The sequence below is a fragment of the Erpetoichthys calabaricus genome, chromosome 1 (genome assembly GCF_900747795.2).
Source record: "Erpetoichthys calabaricus chromosome 1, fErpCal1.3, whole genome shotgun sequence".
NCBI classification, from domain to species: Eukaryota; Metazoa; Chordata; class Cladistia; order Polypteriformes; family Polypteridae; genus Erpetoichthys; species Erpetoichthys calabaricus.
The window spans coordinates 166,130,528-166,149,708 of record NC_041394.2 but is presented as its reverse complement, the minus strand read 5'-3'; the positions used below and the strand labels follow the sequence as shown (position 1 = coordinate 166,149,708).

At 41.8% G+C, this 19,181-nt stretch overlaps 1 long non-coding RNA gene across 1 annotated transcript; it reads left to right on the top strand.

The window, feature by feature from the left end:
- Positions 1-3,214: 3,214 nt before the first annotated feature.
- LOC127526177 (uncharacterized) lies at positions 3,215-5,307 on the top strand. Its single transcript, XR_007933804.1, has 4 exons — positions 3,215-3,505; positions 3,636-3,729; positions 3,912-4,111; positions 4,919-5,307. It is a non-coding gene; the product is annotated as an uncharacterized LOC127526177 (long non-coding RNA).
- Positions 5,308-19,181: the final 13,874 nt, after the last annotated feature.

Sequence of the window (19,181 nt, the reverse complement as noted above, 5' to 3'; positions counted from 1 at the left end):
GTACTTTTTGGTATTTGAAATTTCATTTTAGAAGCAAAAACGGAAAAAACGAAAATGAAAGGAATTTTCAGATTTTGATTTTTGATCAAAGAATGAAATGATGGAAAATAAGGTATTTTTTAATTCTGTGGTAACAAATAGCAGTCATAAACTTAAAATTACACATACTTTTCTCGATTTATTTGTGAATCAAATAATGAAAGTGTTATAGCTCAGAAACAACAAAACAGACGCATTTTTGTTGTGTGAAACCGGAGGTCTTCTTCTGCGCGATTTTTGACGACACGTGCGAACAGCCCTCCTCCTCACAACACATCGACCGACGGCCTTGAAGGTACACTGCATGGCATCAGCAGAGGATGGACCATTAGATAGATAGATAGATAGATAGATAGATAGATAGATAGATAGATAGATAGATAGATAGATAGATAGATAGATAGATAGATAGATAGATAGATAGATAGATAGATAGATAGATAGATAGATAGATACTTTATTAATCTCAAGGGGAAATTCACATATTCCAGCAGCACCTTACTGATACAAAAAAACAATATTAAATTAAAGATTGATAATAATGCAGGTAAAAACAGACAATAACTTTATATAATGTTAACGTTTACCCCCCCGGGTGGAATTGAAAAGTCGCATAGTTTGGGGGAGGAACGATCTCCTCAATCTGTAAGTGGAGCAGGATGGTGACAGCAGTCTGTCGCTGAAGCTGCTCCTCTGTCTGGAGATGATCCTGTTCAGTGGATGCAGTGGATTCTCCATAATTGATAGGAGCCTGCTGAGCGCCCGTCTCTCTGCCACAGATGTCAAACTGTCCAGCTCCATGCCAACAGTAGAGCTTGCCTTCCTCACCAGTTTGTCCAGGCGTGAGGCATCTTTCTTCTTAATGCTGCCTCCCCAGCAGACCACCACGTAGAAGAGGGCGCTCGCCACAACCGTCTCACATTACGTTGTTTTTTCAGAACAGTAAAAGAGTGACACTCCAGGACGAGGACATAACTGCAGAAACATGAGTCGCATCTTTCAGGTACAAATACAAGCTTTGCAAACTTTGCTTCATTGATGTGGCAGTTCTTTTATGAATGTTATTGTTATTACTTACTGTGAAACTGATAAAATTTGGTGATTTCATTTACTAACACTAAGTCTGGCAATTTTTATAGTGCTAGCATTTTGAATGGTTGCTCATTGACTTTTACCGGCTACTATACAGTAAACATTTCGAGTATTAACAGTGCGCACAAATGTAACGCATGTTAGGAGAGCAACGTAATTTACAGAAAGTTTTCTTAACATGTGTTACACTTGTCAATGAGCAACCATTCACACAATTACACACATTCAAAATGCTAGCACTATAAAAATTGCCAGATTTAGTGTTAGTAAATGAAATCACCAAATGTTAGCTGCTTCACAGTAAGTAACAACATTAACGTTCATAAAAGAACTGCCACATCAATGAAGCCAAGTTTGCAAAGCTTGTATTTTTACCTGAAAGATGCGACACATTTTTCTGCAGTTATGTCCTCGTCCCGGAGTGTCACTCTTTTACTGTTCCGAAAAACAACGTAATGGTCCATCCTCTGCTGATGCCATGCAGTGTAACTCAAGGCCGTCAGTCGATGTGTTGTGAGGAGGAGGGCTGTTCTTACGTGTCGTCAAAAATCGCGCAGAAGAAGAAGTACCTCCGGTTTCAGACAACGAAAATGCGTCAATTTTGGTTTTTTTGAGCTATAACACATTCATTATTTGAATCGCAAATAAATCGAGAAAAGTTGTGTAATTTTAAGTTTATGACTGCTATTTGTTACCACAGAATTAAAAAAATACCTTATTTTCCCTCATTTTATTCTTTGATCAAAAATCTAAATCTGAAAATTCCTTTCATTTTCGTTTTTTTTCATTTTTGCTTCTAAAATGCAATTTCAAATACCAAAAAGTACACGGACCAATAGCATTGTCTATTTGGGTGAGCATATTTGGCATTTTCGATCCATGTACTTTTTGGTATTTGAAATTTCAGAAGCAAAAACGAAAAAATGAAAATGAAAGGAATTTTCAGATTTTGATTTTGATTAGATAGATAGATAGATAGATAGATAGATAGATAGATAGATAGATAGATAGATAGATAGATAGATAGATACTTTATTAATCCCAAGGGGAAATTCACATTTTAATTTTATTTTATTTAAAGAATAAAATGAGAGAAAATAATGTATTTTTTAATTATATGGTAACAAATTGCAGTCATAAACTTAAAATTACACATACTTTTCTGGATTCATTTGTGATTCACATAATGAAAGTGTAATAACTCAAAAACAACAAAACAGACATATTTTCGTTGTCTGAAACTGGAAGTACTTCTTTCTCTGCGTGATTTTTGATGACATGTGCGAACAGTCTTCCTCACAACACATTGATCAACGGCCTTGAAGTTGCACTGGCTTCAGCAGAGGGTGGACCATTACATTGGTTTTCGGAACAGTAAAAGAGTGACACTCCGGGATAAGGACATGACTGCAAAAAAACTGAGTCGCATCTTTCATGTAAAGATACAAGTTTTGCAAACATTGCTTCATTGATGTAGCAGTTCTTTTATTGTTGTTGCTTACTGCGAAACAGCTAACATTTGGTGATTTAATTTACTAACACTAAGTCTTGCTATTTTTATAGTGCTAGCATTCTGAATGTGTGTACATGTGTAAATGTGTGACTTTTACCAGCTACTAGTTACTAGCTAATTAGTAAATGTTTTGAGTATTCACAGTGCACACAAGTGTAACACATGTTAGGAGAGCAACGTGATTTACAGAACGTTTTCTTAAACAGGTGTCAGCACACACTGTACATCACAGATGTTCCCCGGAGGAGCCTCTGGTGTTTTCAGCGCGTTAGACCTGACACCCAGAGGTCACTATGAGGTTCACGGAGAAGACATGGAATTGATGCCAGCAGCAGGTTCCAGTGGTCAGTGTTTTGCATTTATGCAAGCACTGGCTGTGGTGGCAGCTGCCACTTCACATTCACAACATGCTACTTCAAGTCACCCTGTGATCTCCAAAACATTTCAGAGGTAGGGTGTGTCTGTTCTCTTGAATATTTGTTATATATAAATTAAAGAACAAGCAAAATATAAAGGAATATAATTCTCGGGACAAGCATGGACAATTGAATTGTTAAGAATAGCAAAGCTGTGCTAGTAGAACTGGCTCAAGTAGCAAACAATCACTGAATGGATTTGTGGCCTGCTGCCTTTTACAAGAAATGTAAAATTATAATGTTTTGTTTTACAGATCAGTGTACCTTGCAGATGTGGTTGGTGGGAGGTTGATTCCCAACAGAATGGTGGTTGTATGATTCCTAGAGTGTGAGGCTACACTTCAGGGGATAGTAGGAAAAGTTCAAGATGCCATTGGCAATTACAACCCCATCATTTTGACAGATGCACAGGGCAATGCAATTCTGGAGTCTGAAGGCACAACAGGTGAGCCACAGTATTACAGCTAAAACCCATACTATCCTATGGAGAGACACTTCATAACAGATTCTTTGTAATATTTAGTTTTAGGGTATTAGCTTCTAAACAGTTCTTTGGTGTTGTTTTTCATCCATAGGGTCACAGTACTGGAAACAAAATGCACGAAAAGTTCTTGTTGTACCTGAACAAGACTTTAATAGCCTCCAGGGAACAAAGAGGAGGAAACTGAGGTATGTAAATCAATACAAATTTACATGCTATAGGATGTACAGCAATACAGAAGAATTAATTAGATTTATGTCTCATAATAGCAGTAAGACATCTCTTCATCTATCATCATCTATCAATACAGTGATGTACCTTTAAGCCAGTCAGTACCCATTGACATTTGATTTTCCATTTGTATTTGTAGCAGCCGTAAATATGATGACAGTGCCGGTTTGGGAGAAGTCAGTGTCAAAATAGAACAGTTGGTAATGGCATCTCAAAGTCTACCAGCTGTTACAGCAGCAATCAGAGAGGTCACTGATCTTGCAGTTACCCAGAGAGTCATACTCACTGCTCCCAAACTGCAGACCAACAAGGAGGGATTTAGCTGTGTTGTTTGTATGAGTATGTTCACAATTTGCATAGTAATTGCACTACATCTAAATTAACTAACATTTTCATTACATTTTAAAACACTGTTAATTGTAAAAACATTGTCAAACCACATTCAAGCAATATTTTGGTCAAACTTATTTTTAATAAGCTGGCTCTTTACTTAGCAGTGTCCATTTAGAGAGTTAGGACAATCAAGATGCAGCTCTACTATAACATAACAATATTCTCAAGCTCATATGCACATTTAGTTGAGCAGAAGTTGTCCCTGCTCTATTGACTATGAAAATATAGCTTTTCAAATTGATTACAGTGTAATAATAATAATAATAATTCATTACATTTATATAGCGCTTTTCTCAGTACTCAAAGCGCTATAAGTGATGGGTGACAAATTTCATAGTCATGCAAAACCTAAAGGTTCAAAGTTAAAATGGGGCTGCAACTGCCTACGTTGAATCAAGCAGAAATCCACCTGTTTGTTTTTTTGGCACACCAACTTTTTTTCTTGTTGCCCACAGACCTCAATTAATCAAGAAAACCTATTCCCCTTTTTAAGAATAAATGTGAAAGAGCAGTTTTTGCACAGAAAGAGGACTGATTTTGTCACCCATCAAATACATTCAAAGTGGTTATAGAGAGGGACTTTCTCAGAACAGCATGAACAAGAGGAATTACTGCATAACCAAAAACTTTCAGCACATATAGGTATATGCTGTCTGTAAATGAATGTCATAAGACAGACTTAGAACATACAGTTTGTACTAAGTTCTAGGTAAATAGATAACAGTCTGTGACTTTTGTGATTTACTTTTGAAGACATCATTGAGGAACCAGTGCTCTCACGGTGCTGCAGAAGCATTATTGGCTGCAAGACATGTGTGGAGCAGTGGCTAGAGACATCTCAGCACTGTGCAAAATGCAGGGAGGCCAACAACAGTGTTATAGAAGTTACTGGTCTAACAGCTGCATTTTCTGTGTTGAAATAATTTTTTACAGAGGAGTAATGTGGTGTTTACACACACAAAGGTTTAAATTTACAGTCAGTTGATCGTTTCCTGTCTGTTCTGTACAGTTTTCAGATGCAGCAGTTCATACATTTCTCTGAGTTACGTTTATGAGAAAGAGCAGAGCTTCTTTGTATGGTGTAAAGTCACCATTTACGGCTCTGAAAAACAAATGTGAAATGTCAGAATATTTTTCTGCAAAATGACTCTTGTGATAGATGGCCGGCAGCTTATCCCGGCCGACACATCCAGGCCGCTAGATGGAGTCCTCCCTGCAGCATAGAGGTGCCCTGGATTCCCGCAGGGCATCATGGGATATGGAGTTTAGATTCACAACCCTGCTGGGGACCGTGGGTGCCACCGTGTGATGTTGCAGGGAGACGCAAGGATTTTTATTTTAGCCCGGAAGTACTCCCAAGTCACGGGGATGGAAGAACAGAAGTACTTCCGGGCTGAAGAAAAATATAAGTCTTCATCTGACCCGGAAGTGCTATTCAATCACATGGACTGATGGACAGGAGCACTTCCGGGTCAAAGACTATATAAAGGACTATGCGAGACCCAGCAAGCTGAGCTGGAGTTGGGAGCTAGAGTGACGGAGCTGCTGGGAGAAGAGGATTGATTTATTGTATTGTGATTATTGATTTATTGTTTATTGGGGTGATTGTGGTGCCTACTGTGGCACAATATCGAAAAGAAGAAATTAAAAATATTTCTAGTGCTTTTACTTGGTATCTTGGACGTTTGTCTGCGTGGTTTGAGGAGTGACAGCGCCCTCTGGTGTCACACTCTCTATTCTTAGTTTGTCCTGTTCTGTTGTGAAGGGATCAATTCCAAAAGTTGTATATTCTTTGATTGCAGATCACAAGTACTACCTGTAAAGGTCTGCAGCTTCAAGTGCATGTGGCAAGAGCTCTGGAGAAATTCTTCTTTTACACCCAGGTTCCGCAAAGTGATTTGGCATGCCTTTTCCTGTCAGAATAAGAGTAGGTGTTTAAGCGTGGTCATTATCAGGGTTGTAATCATTCTCACACTTCATTTTTATTTTTTATCTGGAATTCTATGAGCATTCCATGATTCTGCCACACTTACAAGACCATTGTGGCACAGCTGGAAGGTCAGGTTGGACACACAGTATCTCCTCCTGGTCCATCAGCTGGAGTAGGGCTTTTTTCAGTGGATAGTTGACACGGTTGTTGATCTCAGGCCAAAGCCTTTCATCTGTGTGGTTCTGAGTTAGCAGAAACATCTCTTAAATGTTTTACAAGTATGTAAGTAGTAGTATAAGACTTTTAGCTTTTGTTAATGGTACTAAAATCTTACTCTTGTGGATGAAGTCTGTAAATATGGCGATTTCTTCTGACTGAAGCGATGATGTGAGAACATCACATCAAGATATACTGTACACCAGGGGTGCCCGATACATTGATCGGAAAGATAATGCAGGTAGATCGTGTTGCGTTCAAAAAATTTTATCATATATCCTCCCTATGGCATTTGCCACTTGATTGACATACAGGGCGGCCAGTCTAAGATCTTTTTTCTTCTAACACACTGGTCATCCTGCACGCACAATCAAACGTGCGAGCTACTGCAAAAAGTCTGCCTATCTAAGTGATCTAGTTAGCCTTCCAATTTATATCAACTAAAGAAGGGATTTAAAAAAAAATGTGTTTGTGGAAGGGTATGGGCTGGATGTGGAATTGGAAGAGGATTTTTTTCTCTCACAATGTCACACTTGAAGTGTGTTTGTCTGATCTGTCAATCTATCATTGCTATTCCAATGAAGGAAAATGTGGAAAGTCACTTTGAACTGTTCATAAAAACTATGAAACTGACTTCCTTCCGAAAAGCGATATGAGAAAGAGAAAGGAGAGGGAACTAAAATCGCAAGTTAATCGGACAGCTATCATTTTTCACTCGGCTGAATTCAAAAGCAAAGGCAGACACACCAAAGCATCTTTCTGGGTGAGTCACTCGATCATTAAGCATAAGAAGTCCTTCCAAGATGGAGAGATGATAAAAGAGGCCTTCGTTGGGGCAGATGGCTAGGGAGAAATTCCTGCTGAGATTTCAAGACCCCTGGCCGGAGAAGAAGGAGTTTCTCCTTGTCATTAAACATGCAGAATACAAGCAACTTAATAATGATCAATGGCCGCTAGACTTGGCATTTTTTTTCCGATCTGACCAACATGTTGAATGAGCTTAATTTACAGCTGCAAGGAAAAGAGAAAACCATGGTCAATATGATTAGCTCAGTTAATGCTTTCAAACGAAAAATGCGACATTTTGCAAAGCTGCAGCGCCTTGATTTGGGGAACATCCAAAACCTTGTGTCAGAGCTGCAGACGCAATGGAAGGTGTGTGAGCAACTTGACAGCATACACTACACAGAGCAGACTGAAAATTGTCTGTCAGACTTTGACAGACGGTTTCAAGACTCAGCTTTACTTGAGCCAATCGCTACATTTAAGTGCTATCCATTTATGGAAGATGTTGAGGGTGATTCACCCGCATCTAAAATTGCAACACTGTTTCACTTAAAATTGCTCTACAGTGGAGGATGACATTTTGACACTGCAGGATGACATTCAGCTGAAGTATGGGGCTCATGTAGAGTTTTGGAACTTACTCACAGAGGAAAAGTACCCAAACATCAGGAAATGTGCTACCTCCTTGACTGCATTATTTGGCTCTACTTATTTATGCGAGTCAGCCTTTTCCCACATGAAGACCATTAAATCCAAATACTGTAGTGACCATAAATGTATTGAATTGTTATTGTGCCATAAGGGTTATTCAGTTATGCAAGGTACGACAACATATATTTTATGTATAAAGTATACTCAGTATATATATATATATATATATATATATATATATATATATATATATATATATATATATATATATATGTACAGTGCATCCGGAAAGTATTCACAGCGCATCACTTTTTCCACATTTTGTTATGTTACAGCCTTATTCCAAAATGGATTAAATTCATTTTTTTCCTCAGAATTCTACACACAACACCCCATAATGACAGCGTGAAAAAAGTTTACTTGAGATTTTGGCAAATTTATTAAAAATAAAAAAATTGAGAAAGCACATGTACATAAGTATTCACAGTCTTTGCCATGAATCTCGAAATTGAACTACATCCTGTTTCCCCTGATCATCCTTGAGATGTTTCTGCAGCTTAATTGGAGTCCACTTGTGGTAAATTCAGTTGGTTAGACATGATTTGGAAAGGCACACACCTGTCTATATAAGGTCCCACAGTTGACAGTTCATGTCAGAGCACAAATCAAGCATGAAGTCAAAGGAATTGTCTGTAGACCTCCGAGACAGGATTGTCTCGAGGCACAAATCTGGGGAAGGTTACAGAACAATGTCTGCTGCTTTGAAGGTCCCAATGAGTACAGTAGCCTCCATCATCCGTAAGTGGAAGAAGTTCGAAACCACCAGAACTCTTCCTAGAGCTGGCCGGCCATCTAAACTGAGCGATCGGGGGAGAAGGGCCTTAGTCAGTGAAGTGACCAAGAACACGATGATCACTCTGTCAGAGCTCCAGAGGTCCTCTGTGGAGAGAGGAGAACATTCCAGAAGGACAACCATCTCTGCAGCAATCCACCAATCAGGCCTGTATGGTAGAGTGGCCAGACGGAAGTCACTCCTTAGTAAAAGGCACATGGCAGCCCACCTGGAGTTTGCCAAAAGGCACCTGAAGGACTCTCAGACCATGAGAAAGAAAATTCTCTGGTCTGATGAGACAAAGATGGAACTCTTTGGTGTGAATGCCAGGCGTCACGTTTGGAGGAAACCTGGCACCATCCCTACAGTGAAGTATGGTGGTGGCAGCATCGTGCTGTGGGGATGTTTTTCAGCGGCAGGAACTGGGAGACTAGTCAGGATAAAGGGAAAGATGACTGCAGCAATGTACAGAGACATCCTGGATGAAAACCTGCTCCAGAGCGCTCTTGACCTCAGACTGGGGTGACGGTTCATCATTCAGCAGGACAATGACCCTAAGCACACAGCCAAGATATCAAAGGAGTGGCTTCAGGACAACTCTGTGAATGTCCTTGAGTGGCCCAGCCAGAGCCCAGGCTTGAATCCGATTGAACATCTCTGGAGAGATCTTAAAATGGCTGTGCACCGATGCTTCCCATCCAACCTGATGGAGCTTGAGAGGTGCTGCAAAGAGGAATGGGCGAAACTGGCCAAGGATAGGTGTGCCAAGCTTGTGGCATCATATTCAAAAAGACTTGAGGCTGTAATTGCTGCAAAAGGTGCATCGACAAAGTATTGAGCAAAGGCTGTGAATACTTATGTACATGTGATTTCTCAGATTTTCAATAAATTTGCAAAAACCTCAAGTAAACTTTTTTCACATTGTCATTATGGGGTGTTGTGTGCAGAATTCTGAGGAAAAAAATGAATTTAATCCATTTTGGAATAAGGCTGTAACATAACAAAATGTGGAAAAATGGTGCGCTGTGAATAGTTTCTAGATGCACTGTATATATATACATATATATATATATATATATATATATATATATATATATATATATACAGTATATATATATATATATCGCATTTTTAATATAGATAGATCATTTTGACCTGGTCATTTTAAAAGAAGCTCGCAAGCTGAAAACAGTCTGGGCACCCCTCCTGTACACTGACAGTATAATACTGCATATTCACTTGCCCTCCAAATAGCACAGCTGATAGAAAATAACATTAGAACAAGGCAGCTTGTGCACGTACAAGAAGTCTCACTTTACCTTGACTGTCTGTGTCTGTGCATGTTTGGTTAAAACGTGCTTGTTATTCACTCAGTGAAGTGATAGTTAAGCAGGAGTTGGCTCTCATTTTTCATGTACAATATTGTTTCTTTCCCTGCCCGCTGTCTGTGAGGAATTTGTGCCACTAGGACGCGACAGTTTGTGTGTGGTCATGTGACTGTATGGCTACGTCTGATTGGTGACACGGAGTCTTGTGATTATTGTTGCTACGTCTGATTGGTGAAACAGTCATGCAGTAGATCCACTGGCAGATTCTCTCTGGCAAAAATATAGTGTACTGTATCTAATGGAAAAAAAGTAACGATTCGAGTGTTGCACAATGTAGCGGAGTAAGAGTAGCGTTTCTTCTTCACAAATGTACTCAAGTAAAAGTAAAAAGTATGGTACAGTAAAACTACTCTTAGAAGTACAATTTTTTTAAAAAGTTACTCAAGTAAATTTAAAGGAGTAAATGTAACTCGTTACTACCCACCTTTGTTAATCCATCCATCCATTGTCTCCCGCTTATCCGAGGTCGGGTCGCGGGGGCAGCAGCTTGAGCAGAGATGCCCAGACTTCCCTCTCCCCGGCCACTTCTTCTAGCTCTTCCGGGAGAATCCCAAGGCGTTCCCAGGCCAGTCGAGAGACATAGTCCCTCCAGCGTGTCCTGGGTCTTCCCCGGGGCCTCCTCCCGGTTGGACGTGCCTGGAACACCTCACCAGGGAGGCGTCCAGGAGGCATCCTGATCAGATGCCCGAGCCACCTCATCTGACTCCTCTCGATGCGGAGGAGCAGCGGCTCTACTCTGAGCCCCTCCCGGATGACTGAGCTTCTCACCCTATCTTTAAGGGAAAGCCCAGACACCCTGCGGAGAAAACTCATTTCAGCCGCTTGTATTCGCGATCTCGTTCTTTCGGTCACTACCCATAGCTCATGACCATAGGTGAGGGTAGGAAAATAGATCGACTGGTAAATTGAGAGCTTCGCCTTGCGGCTCAGCTCCTTTTTCACCACGACAGACCGATGCAACGCCCGCATTACTGCGGATGCCGCACCGATCCGCCTGTCGATCTCACGCTCCATTCTTCCCTCACTCGTGAACAAGACCCCGAGATACTTGAACTCCTCCACTTGGGGCAGGATCTCGCTACCAACCCTGAGAGGGCACTCCACCCTTTTTCAGTTGAGGACCATGGTCTCGGATTTGGAGGTGCTGATTCTCATCCCAGCCGCTTCACACTCGGCTGCGAACCGATCCAGAGAGAGCTGAAGATCACGGCCTGATGAAGCAAACAGGACAACATCATCTGCAAAAAGCAGTGACCCAATCCTGAGCCCACCAAACCGGACCCCCTCAACACCCTGGCTGCGCCTAGAAATTCTGTCCATAAAAGTTATGAACAGAATCGGTGACAAAGGGCAGCCCTGGCGGAGTCCAACTCTCACTGGAAACGGGTTCGACTTACTGCCGGCAATGCGGACCAAGCTCTGGCACTGATCGTACAGGGACTGAACAGCCCTTATCAGGGGGGCCGATACCCCATACTCTCGGAGTACCCCCCACAGGATTCCCCGAGGGACACGGTCGAATGCCTTTTCTAAGTCCACAAAACACATGTAGACTGGTTGGGCAAACTCCCATGCACCCTCCAGGACCCTGCTAAGGGTATAGAGCTGGTCCACTGTTCCGCGACCAGGACGAAAACCACACTGTTCCTCCTGAATCCGAGGCTCGACTATCCGACGGACCCTCCTCTCAAGGACCCCTGAATAGACTTTTCCAGGGAGGCTGAGGAGTGTGATCCCTCTGTAGTTGGAACACACCCTCCGATCCCCCTTCTTAAAGAGGGGGACCACCACCCCGGTCTGCCAATCCAGAGGCACTGTCCCTGATGTCCATGCGATGTTGCAGAGGCGTGTCAGCCAAGACAGTCCTACAACATCCAGAGCCTTGAGGAACTCCGGGCGTATCTCATCCACCCCCGGGGCCCTGCCACCAAGGAGTTTTTTGACCACCTCGGTGACCTCAGTCCCAGAGATGGGGGAGCCCACCTCTGAGTTCCCAGGCTCTGCTTCCTCATTGGAAGGCATGTTAATGGGATTGAGGAGGTCTTCGAAGTATTCCCCCCACCGACCCACAACGTCCCGAGTCGAGGTCAGCAGCGCACCATCCCCACCATATACAGTGTTGACACTGCACTGCTTCCCCTTCCTGAGACGCCGGATGGTGGACCAGAATCTCCTCGAAGCCGTCCGAAAGTCATTCTCCATGGCCTCCCCCAAACTCCTCCCACGCCCGAGTTTTTGCCTCAGCAACCACCAAAGCCGCATTCCGCTTGGCCTGCCGGTACCTATCAGCTGCCTCCGGGGTCCCACAGGACAAAAGGGTCCTGTAGGACTCCTTCTTCAGCTTGACGGCATCCTTCACTGCCGGTGTCCACTAGCGGGTTCGGGGATTGCCGCCACGACAGGCACCGACCACCTTACGGCCACAGCTCCGGTCAGCTGCCTCAACAATAGAGGCACGGAACATGGCCCATTCGGACTCAATGTCCCCCACCTCCCTCGGGATGTGGTCGAAGTTCTGCCGGAGGTGGGAGTTGAAGCTACTTCTGACAGGGGGCTCTGCCAGACGTTCCCAGCAGACCCTCACAACACGTTTGGGCCTACCACGCCTGACCGGCATCCTCCCCCACCATCGAAGCCAACTCACCACCAGGTGGTGATCAGTTGACAGCTCCGCCCCTCTCTTCACCCGAGTGTCCAAGACATGTGGCCGCAAGTCCGACGACACGACCACAAAGTCGATCATCGAACTGAGGCCTAGGGTGTCCTGGTGCCAAGTGCACATATGAACACCCCTATGCTTGAACATGGTGTTCGTTATGGACAATCCGTGATGAGCACAGAAGTCCAATAACAAAACACCGCTTGGGTTCAGATCAGGGGGGCCATTCCTCCCAATCACGCCCTTCCAGGTCTCACTGTCATTGCCCACGTGAGCATTGAAGTCTCCCAGCAGAACGAGGGAGTCCCCAGAAGGTATGCCCTCTAGCACCCCCTCCAGGGACTCCAAAAAGGGTGGGTACTCCGAACTGCTGTTCGGTGCATACGCACAAACAACAGTTAGGACCTGTCCCCCCACCCGAAGGCGAAGGGAGGCTACCCTCTCGTCCACCGGGGTAAACCCCAATGTACAGGCTCCAAGTTGGGGGGCAATAAGTATACCCACACCTGCTCGGCGCCTCTCACCGGGGGCAACTCCAGAGTGGTAGAGAGTCCAGCCCCTCTCAAGGAGATTGGTTCCAGAGTCCAAGCTGTGCGTCGAGGTGAGCCCGACTATATCTAGCCGGAACCTCTCAACTTCGCGCACTAGCTCAGGCTCCTTCCCCTTCAGAGAGGTGACATTCCACGTCCCAAGAGCCAGTTTCTGTAGCCGAGGATCGGACCGCCAAGGTCCCCACCTTCGGCCACCACCCAACTCACACTGCACCCGACCTCCTTGGCCCCTCCCATAGGTGGTGAGCCCATGGGAAGGGGGACCCACGTTGCCTCTTCGGGCTGTGCCCGGCCGAGCCCCATGGGTGCAGGCCCGGCCACCAGGCGCTCGCCATCGAGCCCCACCTCCAGGCCTGGCTCCAGAGTGGGGCCCCGGTGACCCACGTCCGGGCAAGGGAAAACGCCGTCCAAAATGGTTTTTCTTCATAGGAGGTTTGTTTAACCGCTCTTTGTCTCATCCCTCACCTAGGACCAGTTTGCCTTGGGTGGCCCTACCAGGGGCATAAAGCCCCGGACAACAGAGCTCCTAGGATCATTGGGACACGCAAACCCCTCCACCACGATAAGGTGACGGTTAAAGGAGGGGACCTTTGTTAATAAGTCAGTAATTAAATAAAAGTTTTTAAAGGTTGTATTACTTGAAAACATCTTCATAGATGATCAAGTTGTTTTTTTGATCGGTATTGTGGAGTGACTCACAATCTTTTTGCTGAATCCATCTATAGCTAAAACATGGGTGACCCCGAACATTGCAAGTTTTTTGTTTTGGTCCAGGTGAAGCTTGTGCCCCATGTATTCAGCATGGTATGGTGTGGGATTAAGATTCTGAACTACCTTAAACAAATCACAAGAATAAATGACAGCTAATAGGATAAAGACAGATTTTATCATAAGCTGGAGAAGTGTCCAATAATTCAAACTGTATTCGGTGAAACAGAATTACCATTACAGATGTTACATAACAAATATGACTTAAACAGCTTTTGAATACAGTTCTGGTGAAAGATTACTGAATAACATACTTGGCATCTTGCTCCATGATAAGGTTGATGCACCTCTCTTAAAATTGACCCAATTCGTCCCTCTGCAGCATGTATCCCTTTCATCGACAGATAACCCTTCATCATTTTGCGGCCATATGTTGGGCCCACCTGTTTAAAATAAAGTTCATGCAAGAATAACAAATGTAAAGTAGCTTATTCTAAAACCAAATGTGTAACACTAAAACATTATTGTGCTAATTAACTGTACTAATATCAGTGACAGACATCTGTTAAATAACAACCCACCACCTGCAAGACACATGAACGCATATACACACAGTCTCGCAATAACCCCCCTACTCCCAGTTAAGACAAGCAGACACAATCATAAGGTGTAGGAAGAGAGTGCCTTGCCTCATTTATAGCTTTTGTCACTTCTATCTCCAAATGTGTGTCAGAGAGTCAACAGCCAGAGATTTGCTCAGCACAAAACTTTCTAACATTTCTCACAGAAAACCCTCTTGCTTCTCCGTTCAGATATAATTTTCGATGACAGGCCTTGTTTTGCCATCTGTAAAATAACGTCTGAATACTGTTCCAACGTCGTGATGATGGACACACACCAGTGACTAGTGTTTACTGCAAGTGGTGAATTACCTGACCAAGTTGTTGACAAACAAAAAATTCCAGTTTAGACAAAATAAATAAAGGGCGTTTTCTCATTCTCGTTTCTTGCATTTTTCTTTTCTGATGTGCGAAAGAACAAAAGGAAAAAAGTAATTGTTTTGCATTTTTCATTTTTCCCTTTTAAGTTAAAAATCAAATAAGTGTCACTTTCTCTTTTTTAAATGAAATTTTCTGAAACAAAATTTCAAATACCAAAAAGTACACAGACCATTTTCCCTACCCATTTTCATGTTTTGCCTTTTTTCTGACTTCTTGAGTTATTAGGACTTTGGCTGCATTTGAAGTCACAAAATGCAGACACTGATCAGACCACAAAATAAACTCAAGTTAGCAGAACTTTTAGGAAACAATATTTGTCCTTGCACCCTATTTAACCAATTACCTAATTATTAGTTTGCAGATTTTTAAAGAGTTTAAATCAGTCAGGATTTTGTTATTTTTTAATTAATGTATTGGAACTACCATACATGTTACACAAAAATATCTTTTATTTTACTTACTCAACTCAATTTGCAATGATGATTGGGAAATAAAAATATTGTCATGTTTTCATGCAGAATTGACATAATAATGTTTCTGACAGAAAAGAATCCAATAGTGGCCAACGCTGGTCAAATGATATTCCATGAAAAAATCTCACATTACTCGTGTTGCATAATCCACATGTCAAGTCATCCAGTTGTATAGTCACAATGTGCAAAATGCTATTTTTTTTGCCGAAATACTGTTACATAATGAAAATGAAAGTAGTCAACAAACAGGAAGCCCCTTCACGCAGGATTGTGCTTTTAAATTGAGACAGGCCTCTTCCCTTCATTCATTGGTCAAAAAACCAAAAAACCAAAGGCACAAAAATAGATAATTGTTTTAATATTAAAGTAAGCAACAAAAATTTCACACTCATTTATGCCCAGTTTTACAATAAATTTGGTTACTTAGTAGCAGATTTATCACAGTGAGACCCTCATGACCACCACCCTCTCTCCATCTTGCAACTATAATGTAACCCCAAAGTCAGGCCCCCTGGACTCATATCCACTAAATGTCTAGGGCAGGGGTGGGCAATGTCAGTCCTGGAGAGCCACAGTATGTGCAGGTTTTTGTTCCAACCCAGTTCCTTAACGAGAACTCAATTATTGCTGATGAAGCACACATTGTTTAAGTGACATTTTGATGCTTCATTTTAGTGGTCTCGCTTGTTAAGGTTCTCCAACCTTAAATGCTTATTTCAATCTTAAACTGCTGCATTCAGTGTTTTAATTGCTCCTTATTAGCAATAAGATGTAAAAGACAAAGCAGCCAGCAGTTCTCCAGCTATTTTTTTTCCAATTACATCTGTGTGTGTTCATCATGCACTGTTTGATTTAATAAAACACTTAATAGAAAAATGTGACAGACTGAAAATGATCTGTTTTAGGCTTCAAATCATTTGGATGATATCCTTGGAAAGGAAAAAAATCTACGATATAAGAGCCTTACATTGCACAGACTAACAAGCCATAAAATTAAATAAGGTCTGAGATTGGCAATGATTGGTTTCTAATTAAGCAATTGGGTTGGAATGAAAACCTGTAGCCACTGCGGCTCACCAGGACCGACATTGCCTACCCCTGGTCTAGGGGTTTAAACAGTAAAAGCAAGCAGTTCAATGAATAACTTAAAATGAAGGCCAAATGGGTACATTTAGTATCAACTATTGATAGTTTCCTTCAGGAAGTGATTAAAAATAACATGAATAAATGCTTGCAGACAGATAAACATTCACAATTTTGTATTACTTTAAGTATGGAAGATTTTCTCCACTAAAGCTGAGGGTCTCTGTGCTTCAATGGGCCTGTCTCTGTACAGCAGATAGGCAAGTTAAGGCCTCTTTGCTGTGTCAGAAATTCTGTAAAAAAAAGTGTCTCAGTGTAGTGACATGTTAAAGATGTACCTTATCTCCATATAGGATAGTAAATCTAAATAGTAAATTTGTTTGGAATCAAATCATTCATAGTATGTTTGTTGAGTTTTGAAAACCAAATTCCAAATGAGTTATAAATTTGAAGTTTGGCACATGGCTTTGTAATGCTATCATCTTGACGGGAAAAATCGAAATTCAAGTCCCCTAGGAACCATGAATGGGGGGGATATTGAATTAGCCTACTTACAGATATGTTAGGAACTTGAAACGAGTGAAGTATGTATGCTTATTTAATGTAATGCAAAGTAAAGAAGAAATAATTAGTTATTAATAAGAAGTATTAAAACGAAAATGTCCATGTCTGCCTCTCTGCAAACTGTGGCTGCAGCTGCTAGCCTACACCTGAAGCCAACAGGATTATTGGGCTGGAATGCACTCCATGTGTCATCAAGCAACCAGACTGACCAGCGTAAAATATACTTTCACTAAACTGTTCTCACCACTTCACAAATGTGGTGGGTTTGCGGACCATTGGCCCTGCTACTCCCCCACCACACCCAAGCTATATGAGGACACCAGGTTTGTTGAGTGGCTCATTCAATCTTGTGTTCTCTGTATTCTCGAACACTCAGACAGAGGATACAATCGCATTATTTGCATTAGATTAGTGAACGATCAGAAAAAAGTTTACAATGAAATTCTGGAAAATGTCTGCTAGAATCAGGGGAAAATATACGCTCTGGATGAAATTAATTTAATATTGCTGCCGAAAACTTTTACCTGGATATTATAAATTTACATAAAAACTTATTTGTGGTTATGTGAAAAAGCCATACTATTGCCTAAAAATGATACTGCTGATAAAATATGTATATGATTGACAAACCACATGGGGATAAAAAAAAAAATTGAATTGATTCTGTTTTAGATCATGAAGAAGTAGTGTTCCTTAAAGTACATCAATAAAGTTACAAAATCTAAATGCTCTGAAACTACAGTATGTAACTGTACCCATTTGAGAGTGACTGCATTGCAAACCAATATTATCGAGGCCTCAATAATAACTGGGTGTGCAAAAGGTGAAAAAGTATTTATTACTCAGATTCCAATGATCCCCAGTGACTATCCCTTTGAATGTAAATGACTGCAATTCCCTATAGGAGTTTGCTTTGCTTTAACTAGAAACAAACCTAAAGGACAAACTCTTGGTTACTGGCATTTATTTGCACACATCTTGCCTTTTGCATGGCCAGATTTATTTGGCATGTTCAGGAATCAGTCAGAGGGACAATTTATACATTTTGACTCTGACAGGACAGACTAAAAATGTAATAAATAAAGAAACTTTAGTTGAAATATTTTAATAAATTTAATAAAGTAACATTAATTTATTGTTAAAACTCTATTTAATCCATTTCTATGTGCAGAGAAGAGCAAGGGTCCTTCTAATCATGTATATATTTTTTTTTTGTTTGTTTGTAAGTGGTAATGATCCAGGCTATGTCCCATGTGTTTTGTCCCATGAGACACCTGCTGGTCACCACCAGGAACAGCCATCCTATTTATGGGAGGGCCTACCATAGATCCTGGATGTTCATTACAAATGTGCTAGGGAGTGGTGTGCTTCTTATGTTTATGATGCCTTGCTTTTGCTATTGTTTTTGTATTCTATGCATTTTTCAGCCCTGTGCTCTATTTCTTGACTACAGTTTTGTATTCTGTATTGGGACTTTGTTCATTGTGGATTGCCTTGCTTTTTCAGGCAATTCCTTGTGCTGTTCAGAGCTGTGTGTATTGCAGATCCTTTTGGTAAATAAACCTTTTTATTTTATAAAGATTTTTTTTTTCCCATTAGTTTCTAGACAGGGTTTGGTAGTTCCCCCCTAGAGGGCAACTTTGAAAGTATTTTCAAAACCTGTGTGCTTTTTGATTCCTAAGTCATGAAACACATCACAGCATTAACGTCTTACATTTGTTGTGTTGTGTTAAACTCCACCTTCATATACACAGATACTATTTTTTGCCTTCTAACTCTAAAATCTGCATTTCATATGTTTCATATCTCGCAGTTCGGAGACCTGGGTTCGTTTCCCAGGTCCTCCCTGCATAGAGTTTGCATGTTCTCCCCGTGTCTGCATGGGTTTCCTCCGGGTACTCCGGTTTCCTCCCACCGTCCAAAGACATGCAAGTTAGGTGCATTGGAGATTCTAAATTGTCCCTAGTGAGTGCTTGGTGTGCTTGCTGTGTGTGTGTGTGTGTGTGTGCATGTGTGTGCACTCCCTGCGGTGGGCTGGCGCCCTGCCCGGGGTTTGTTTCCTGCCTTGCGCCCTGTGTTTGCTGGGATTGGCTCCAGCAGACCCCCGTGACCCTGTAGTTAGGATAGAGCAGGTTGGATGATGGATGGATGTTATAATATAGTAGCATATACTG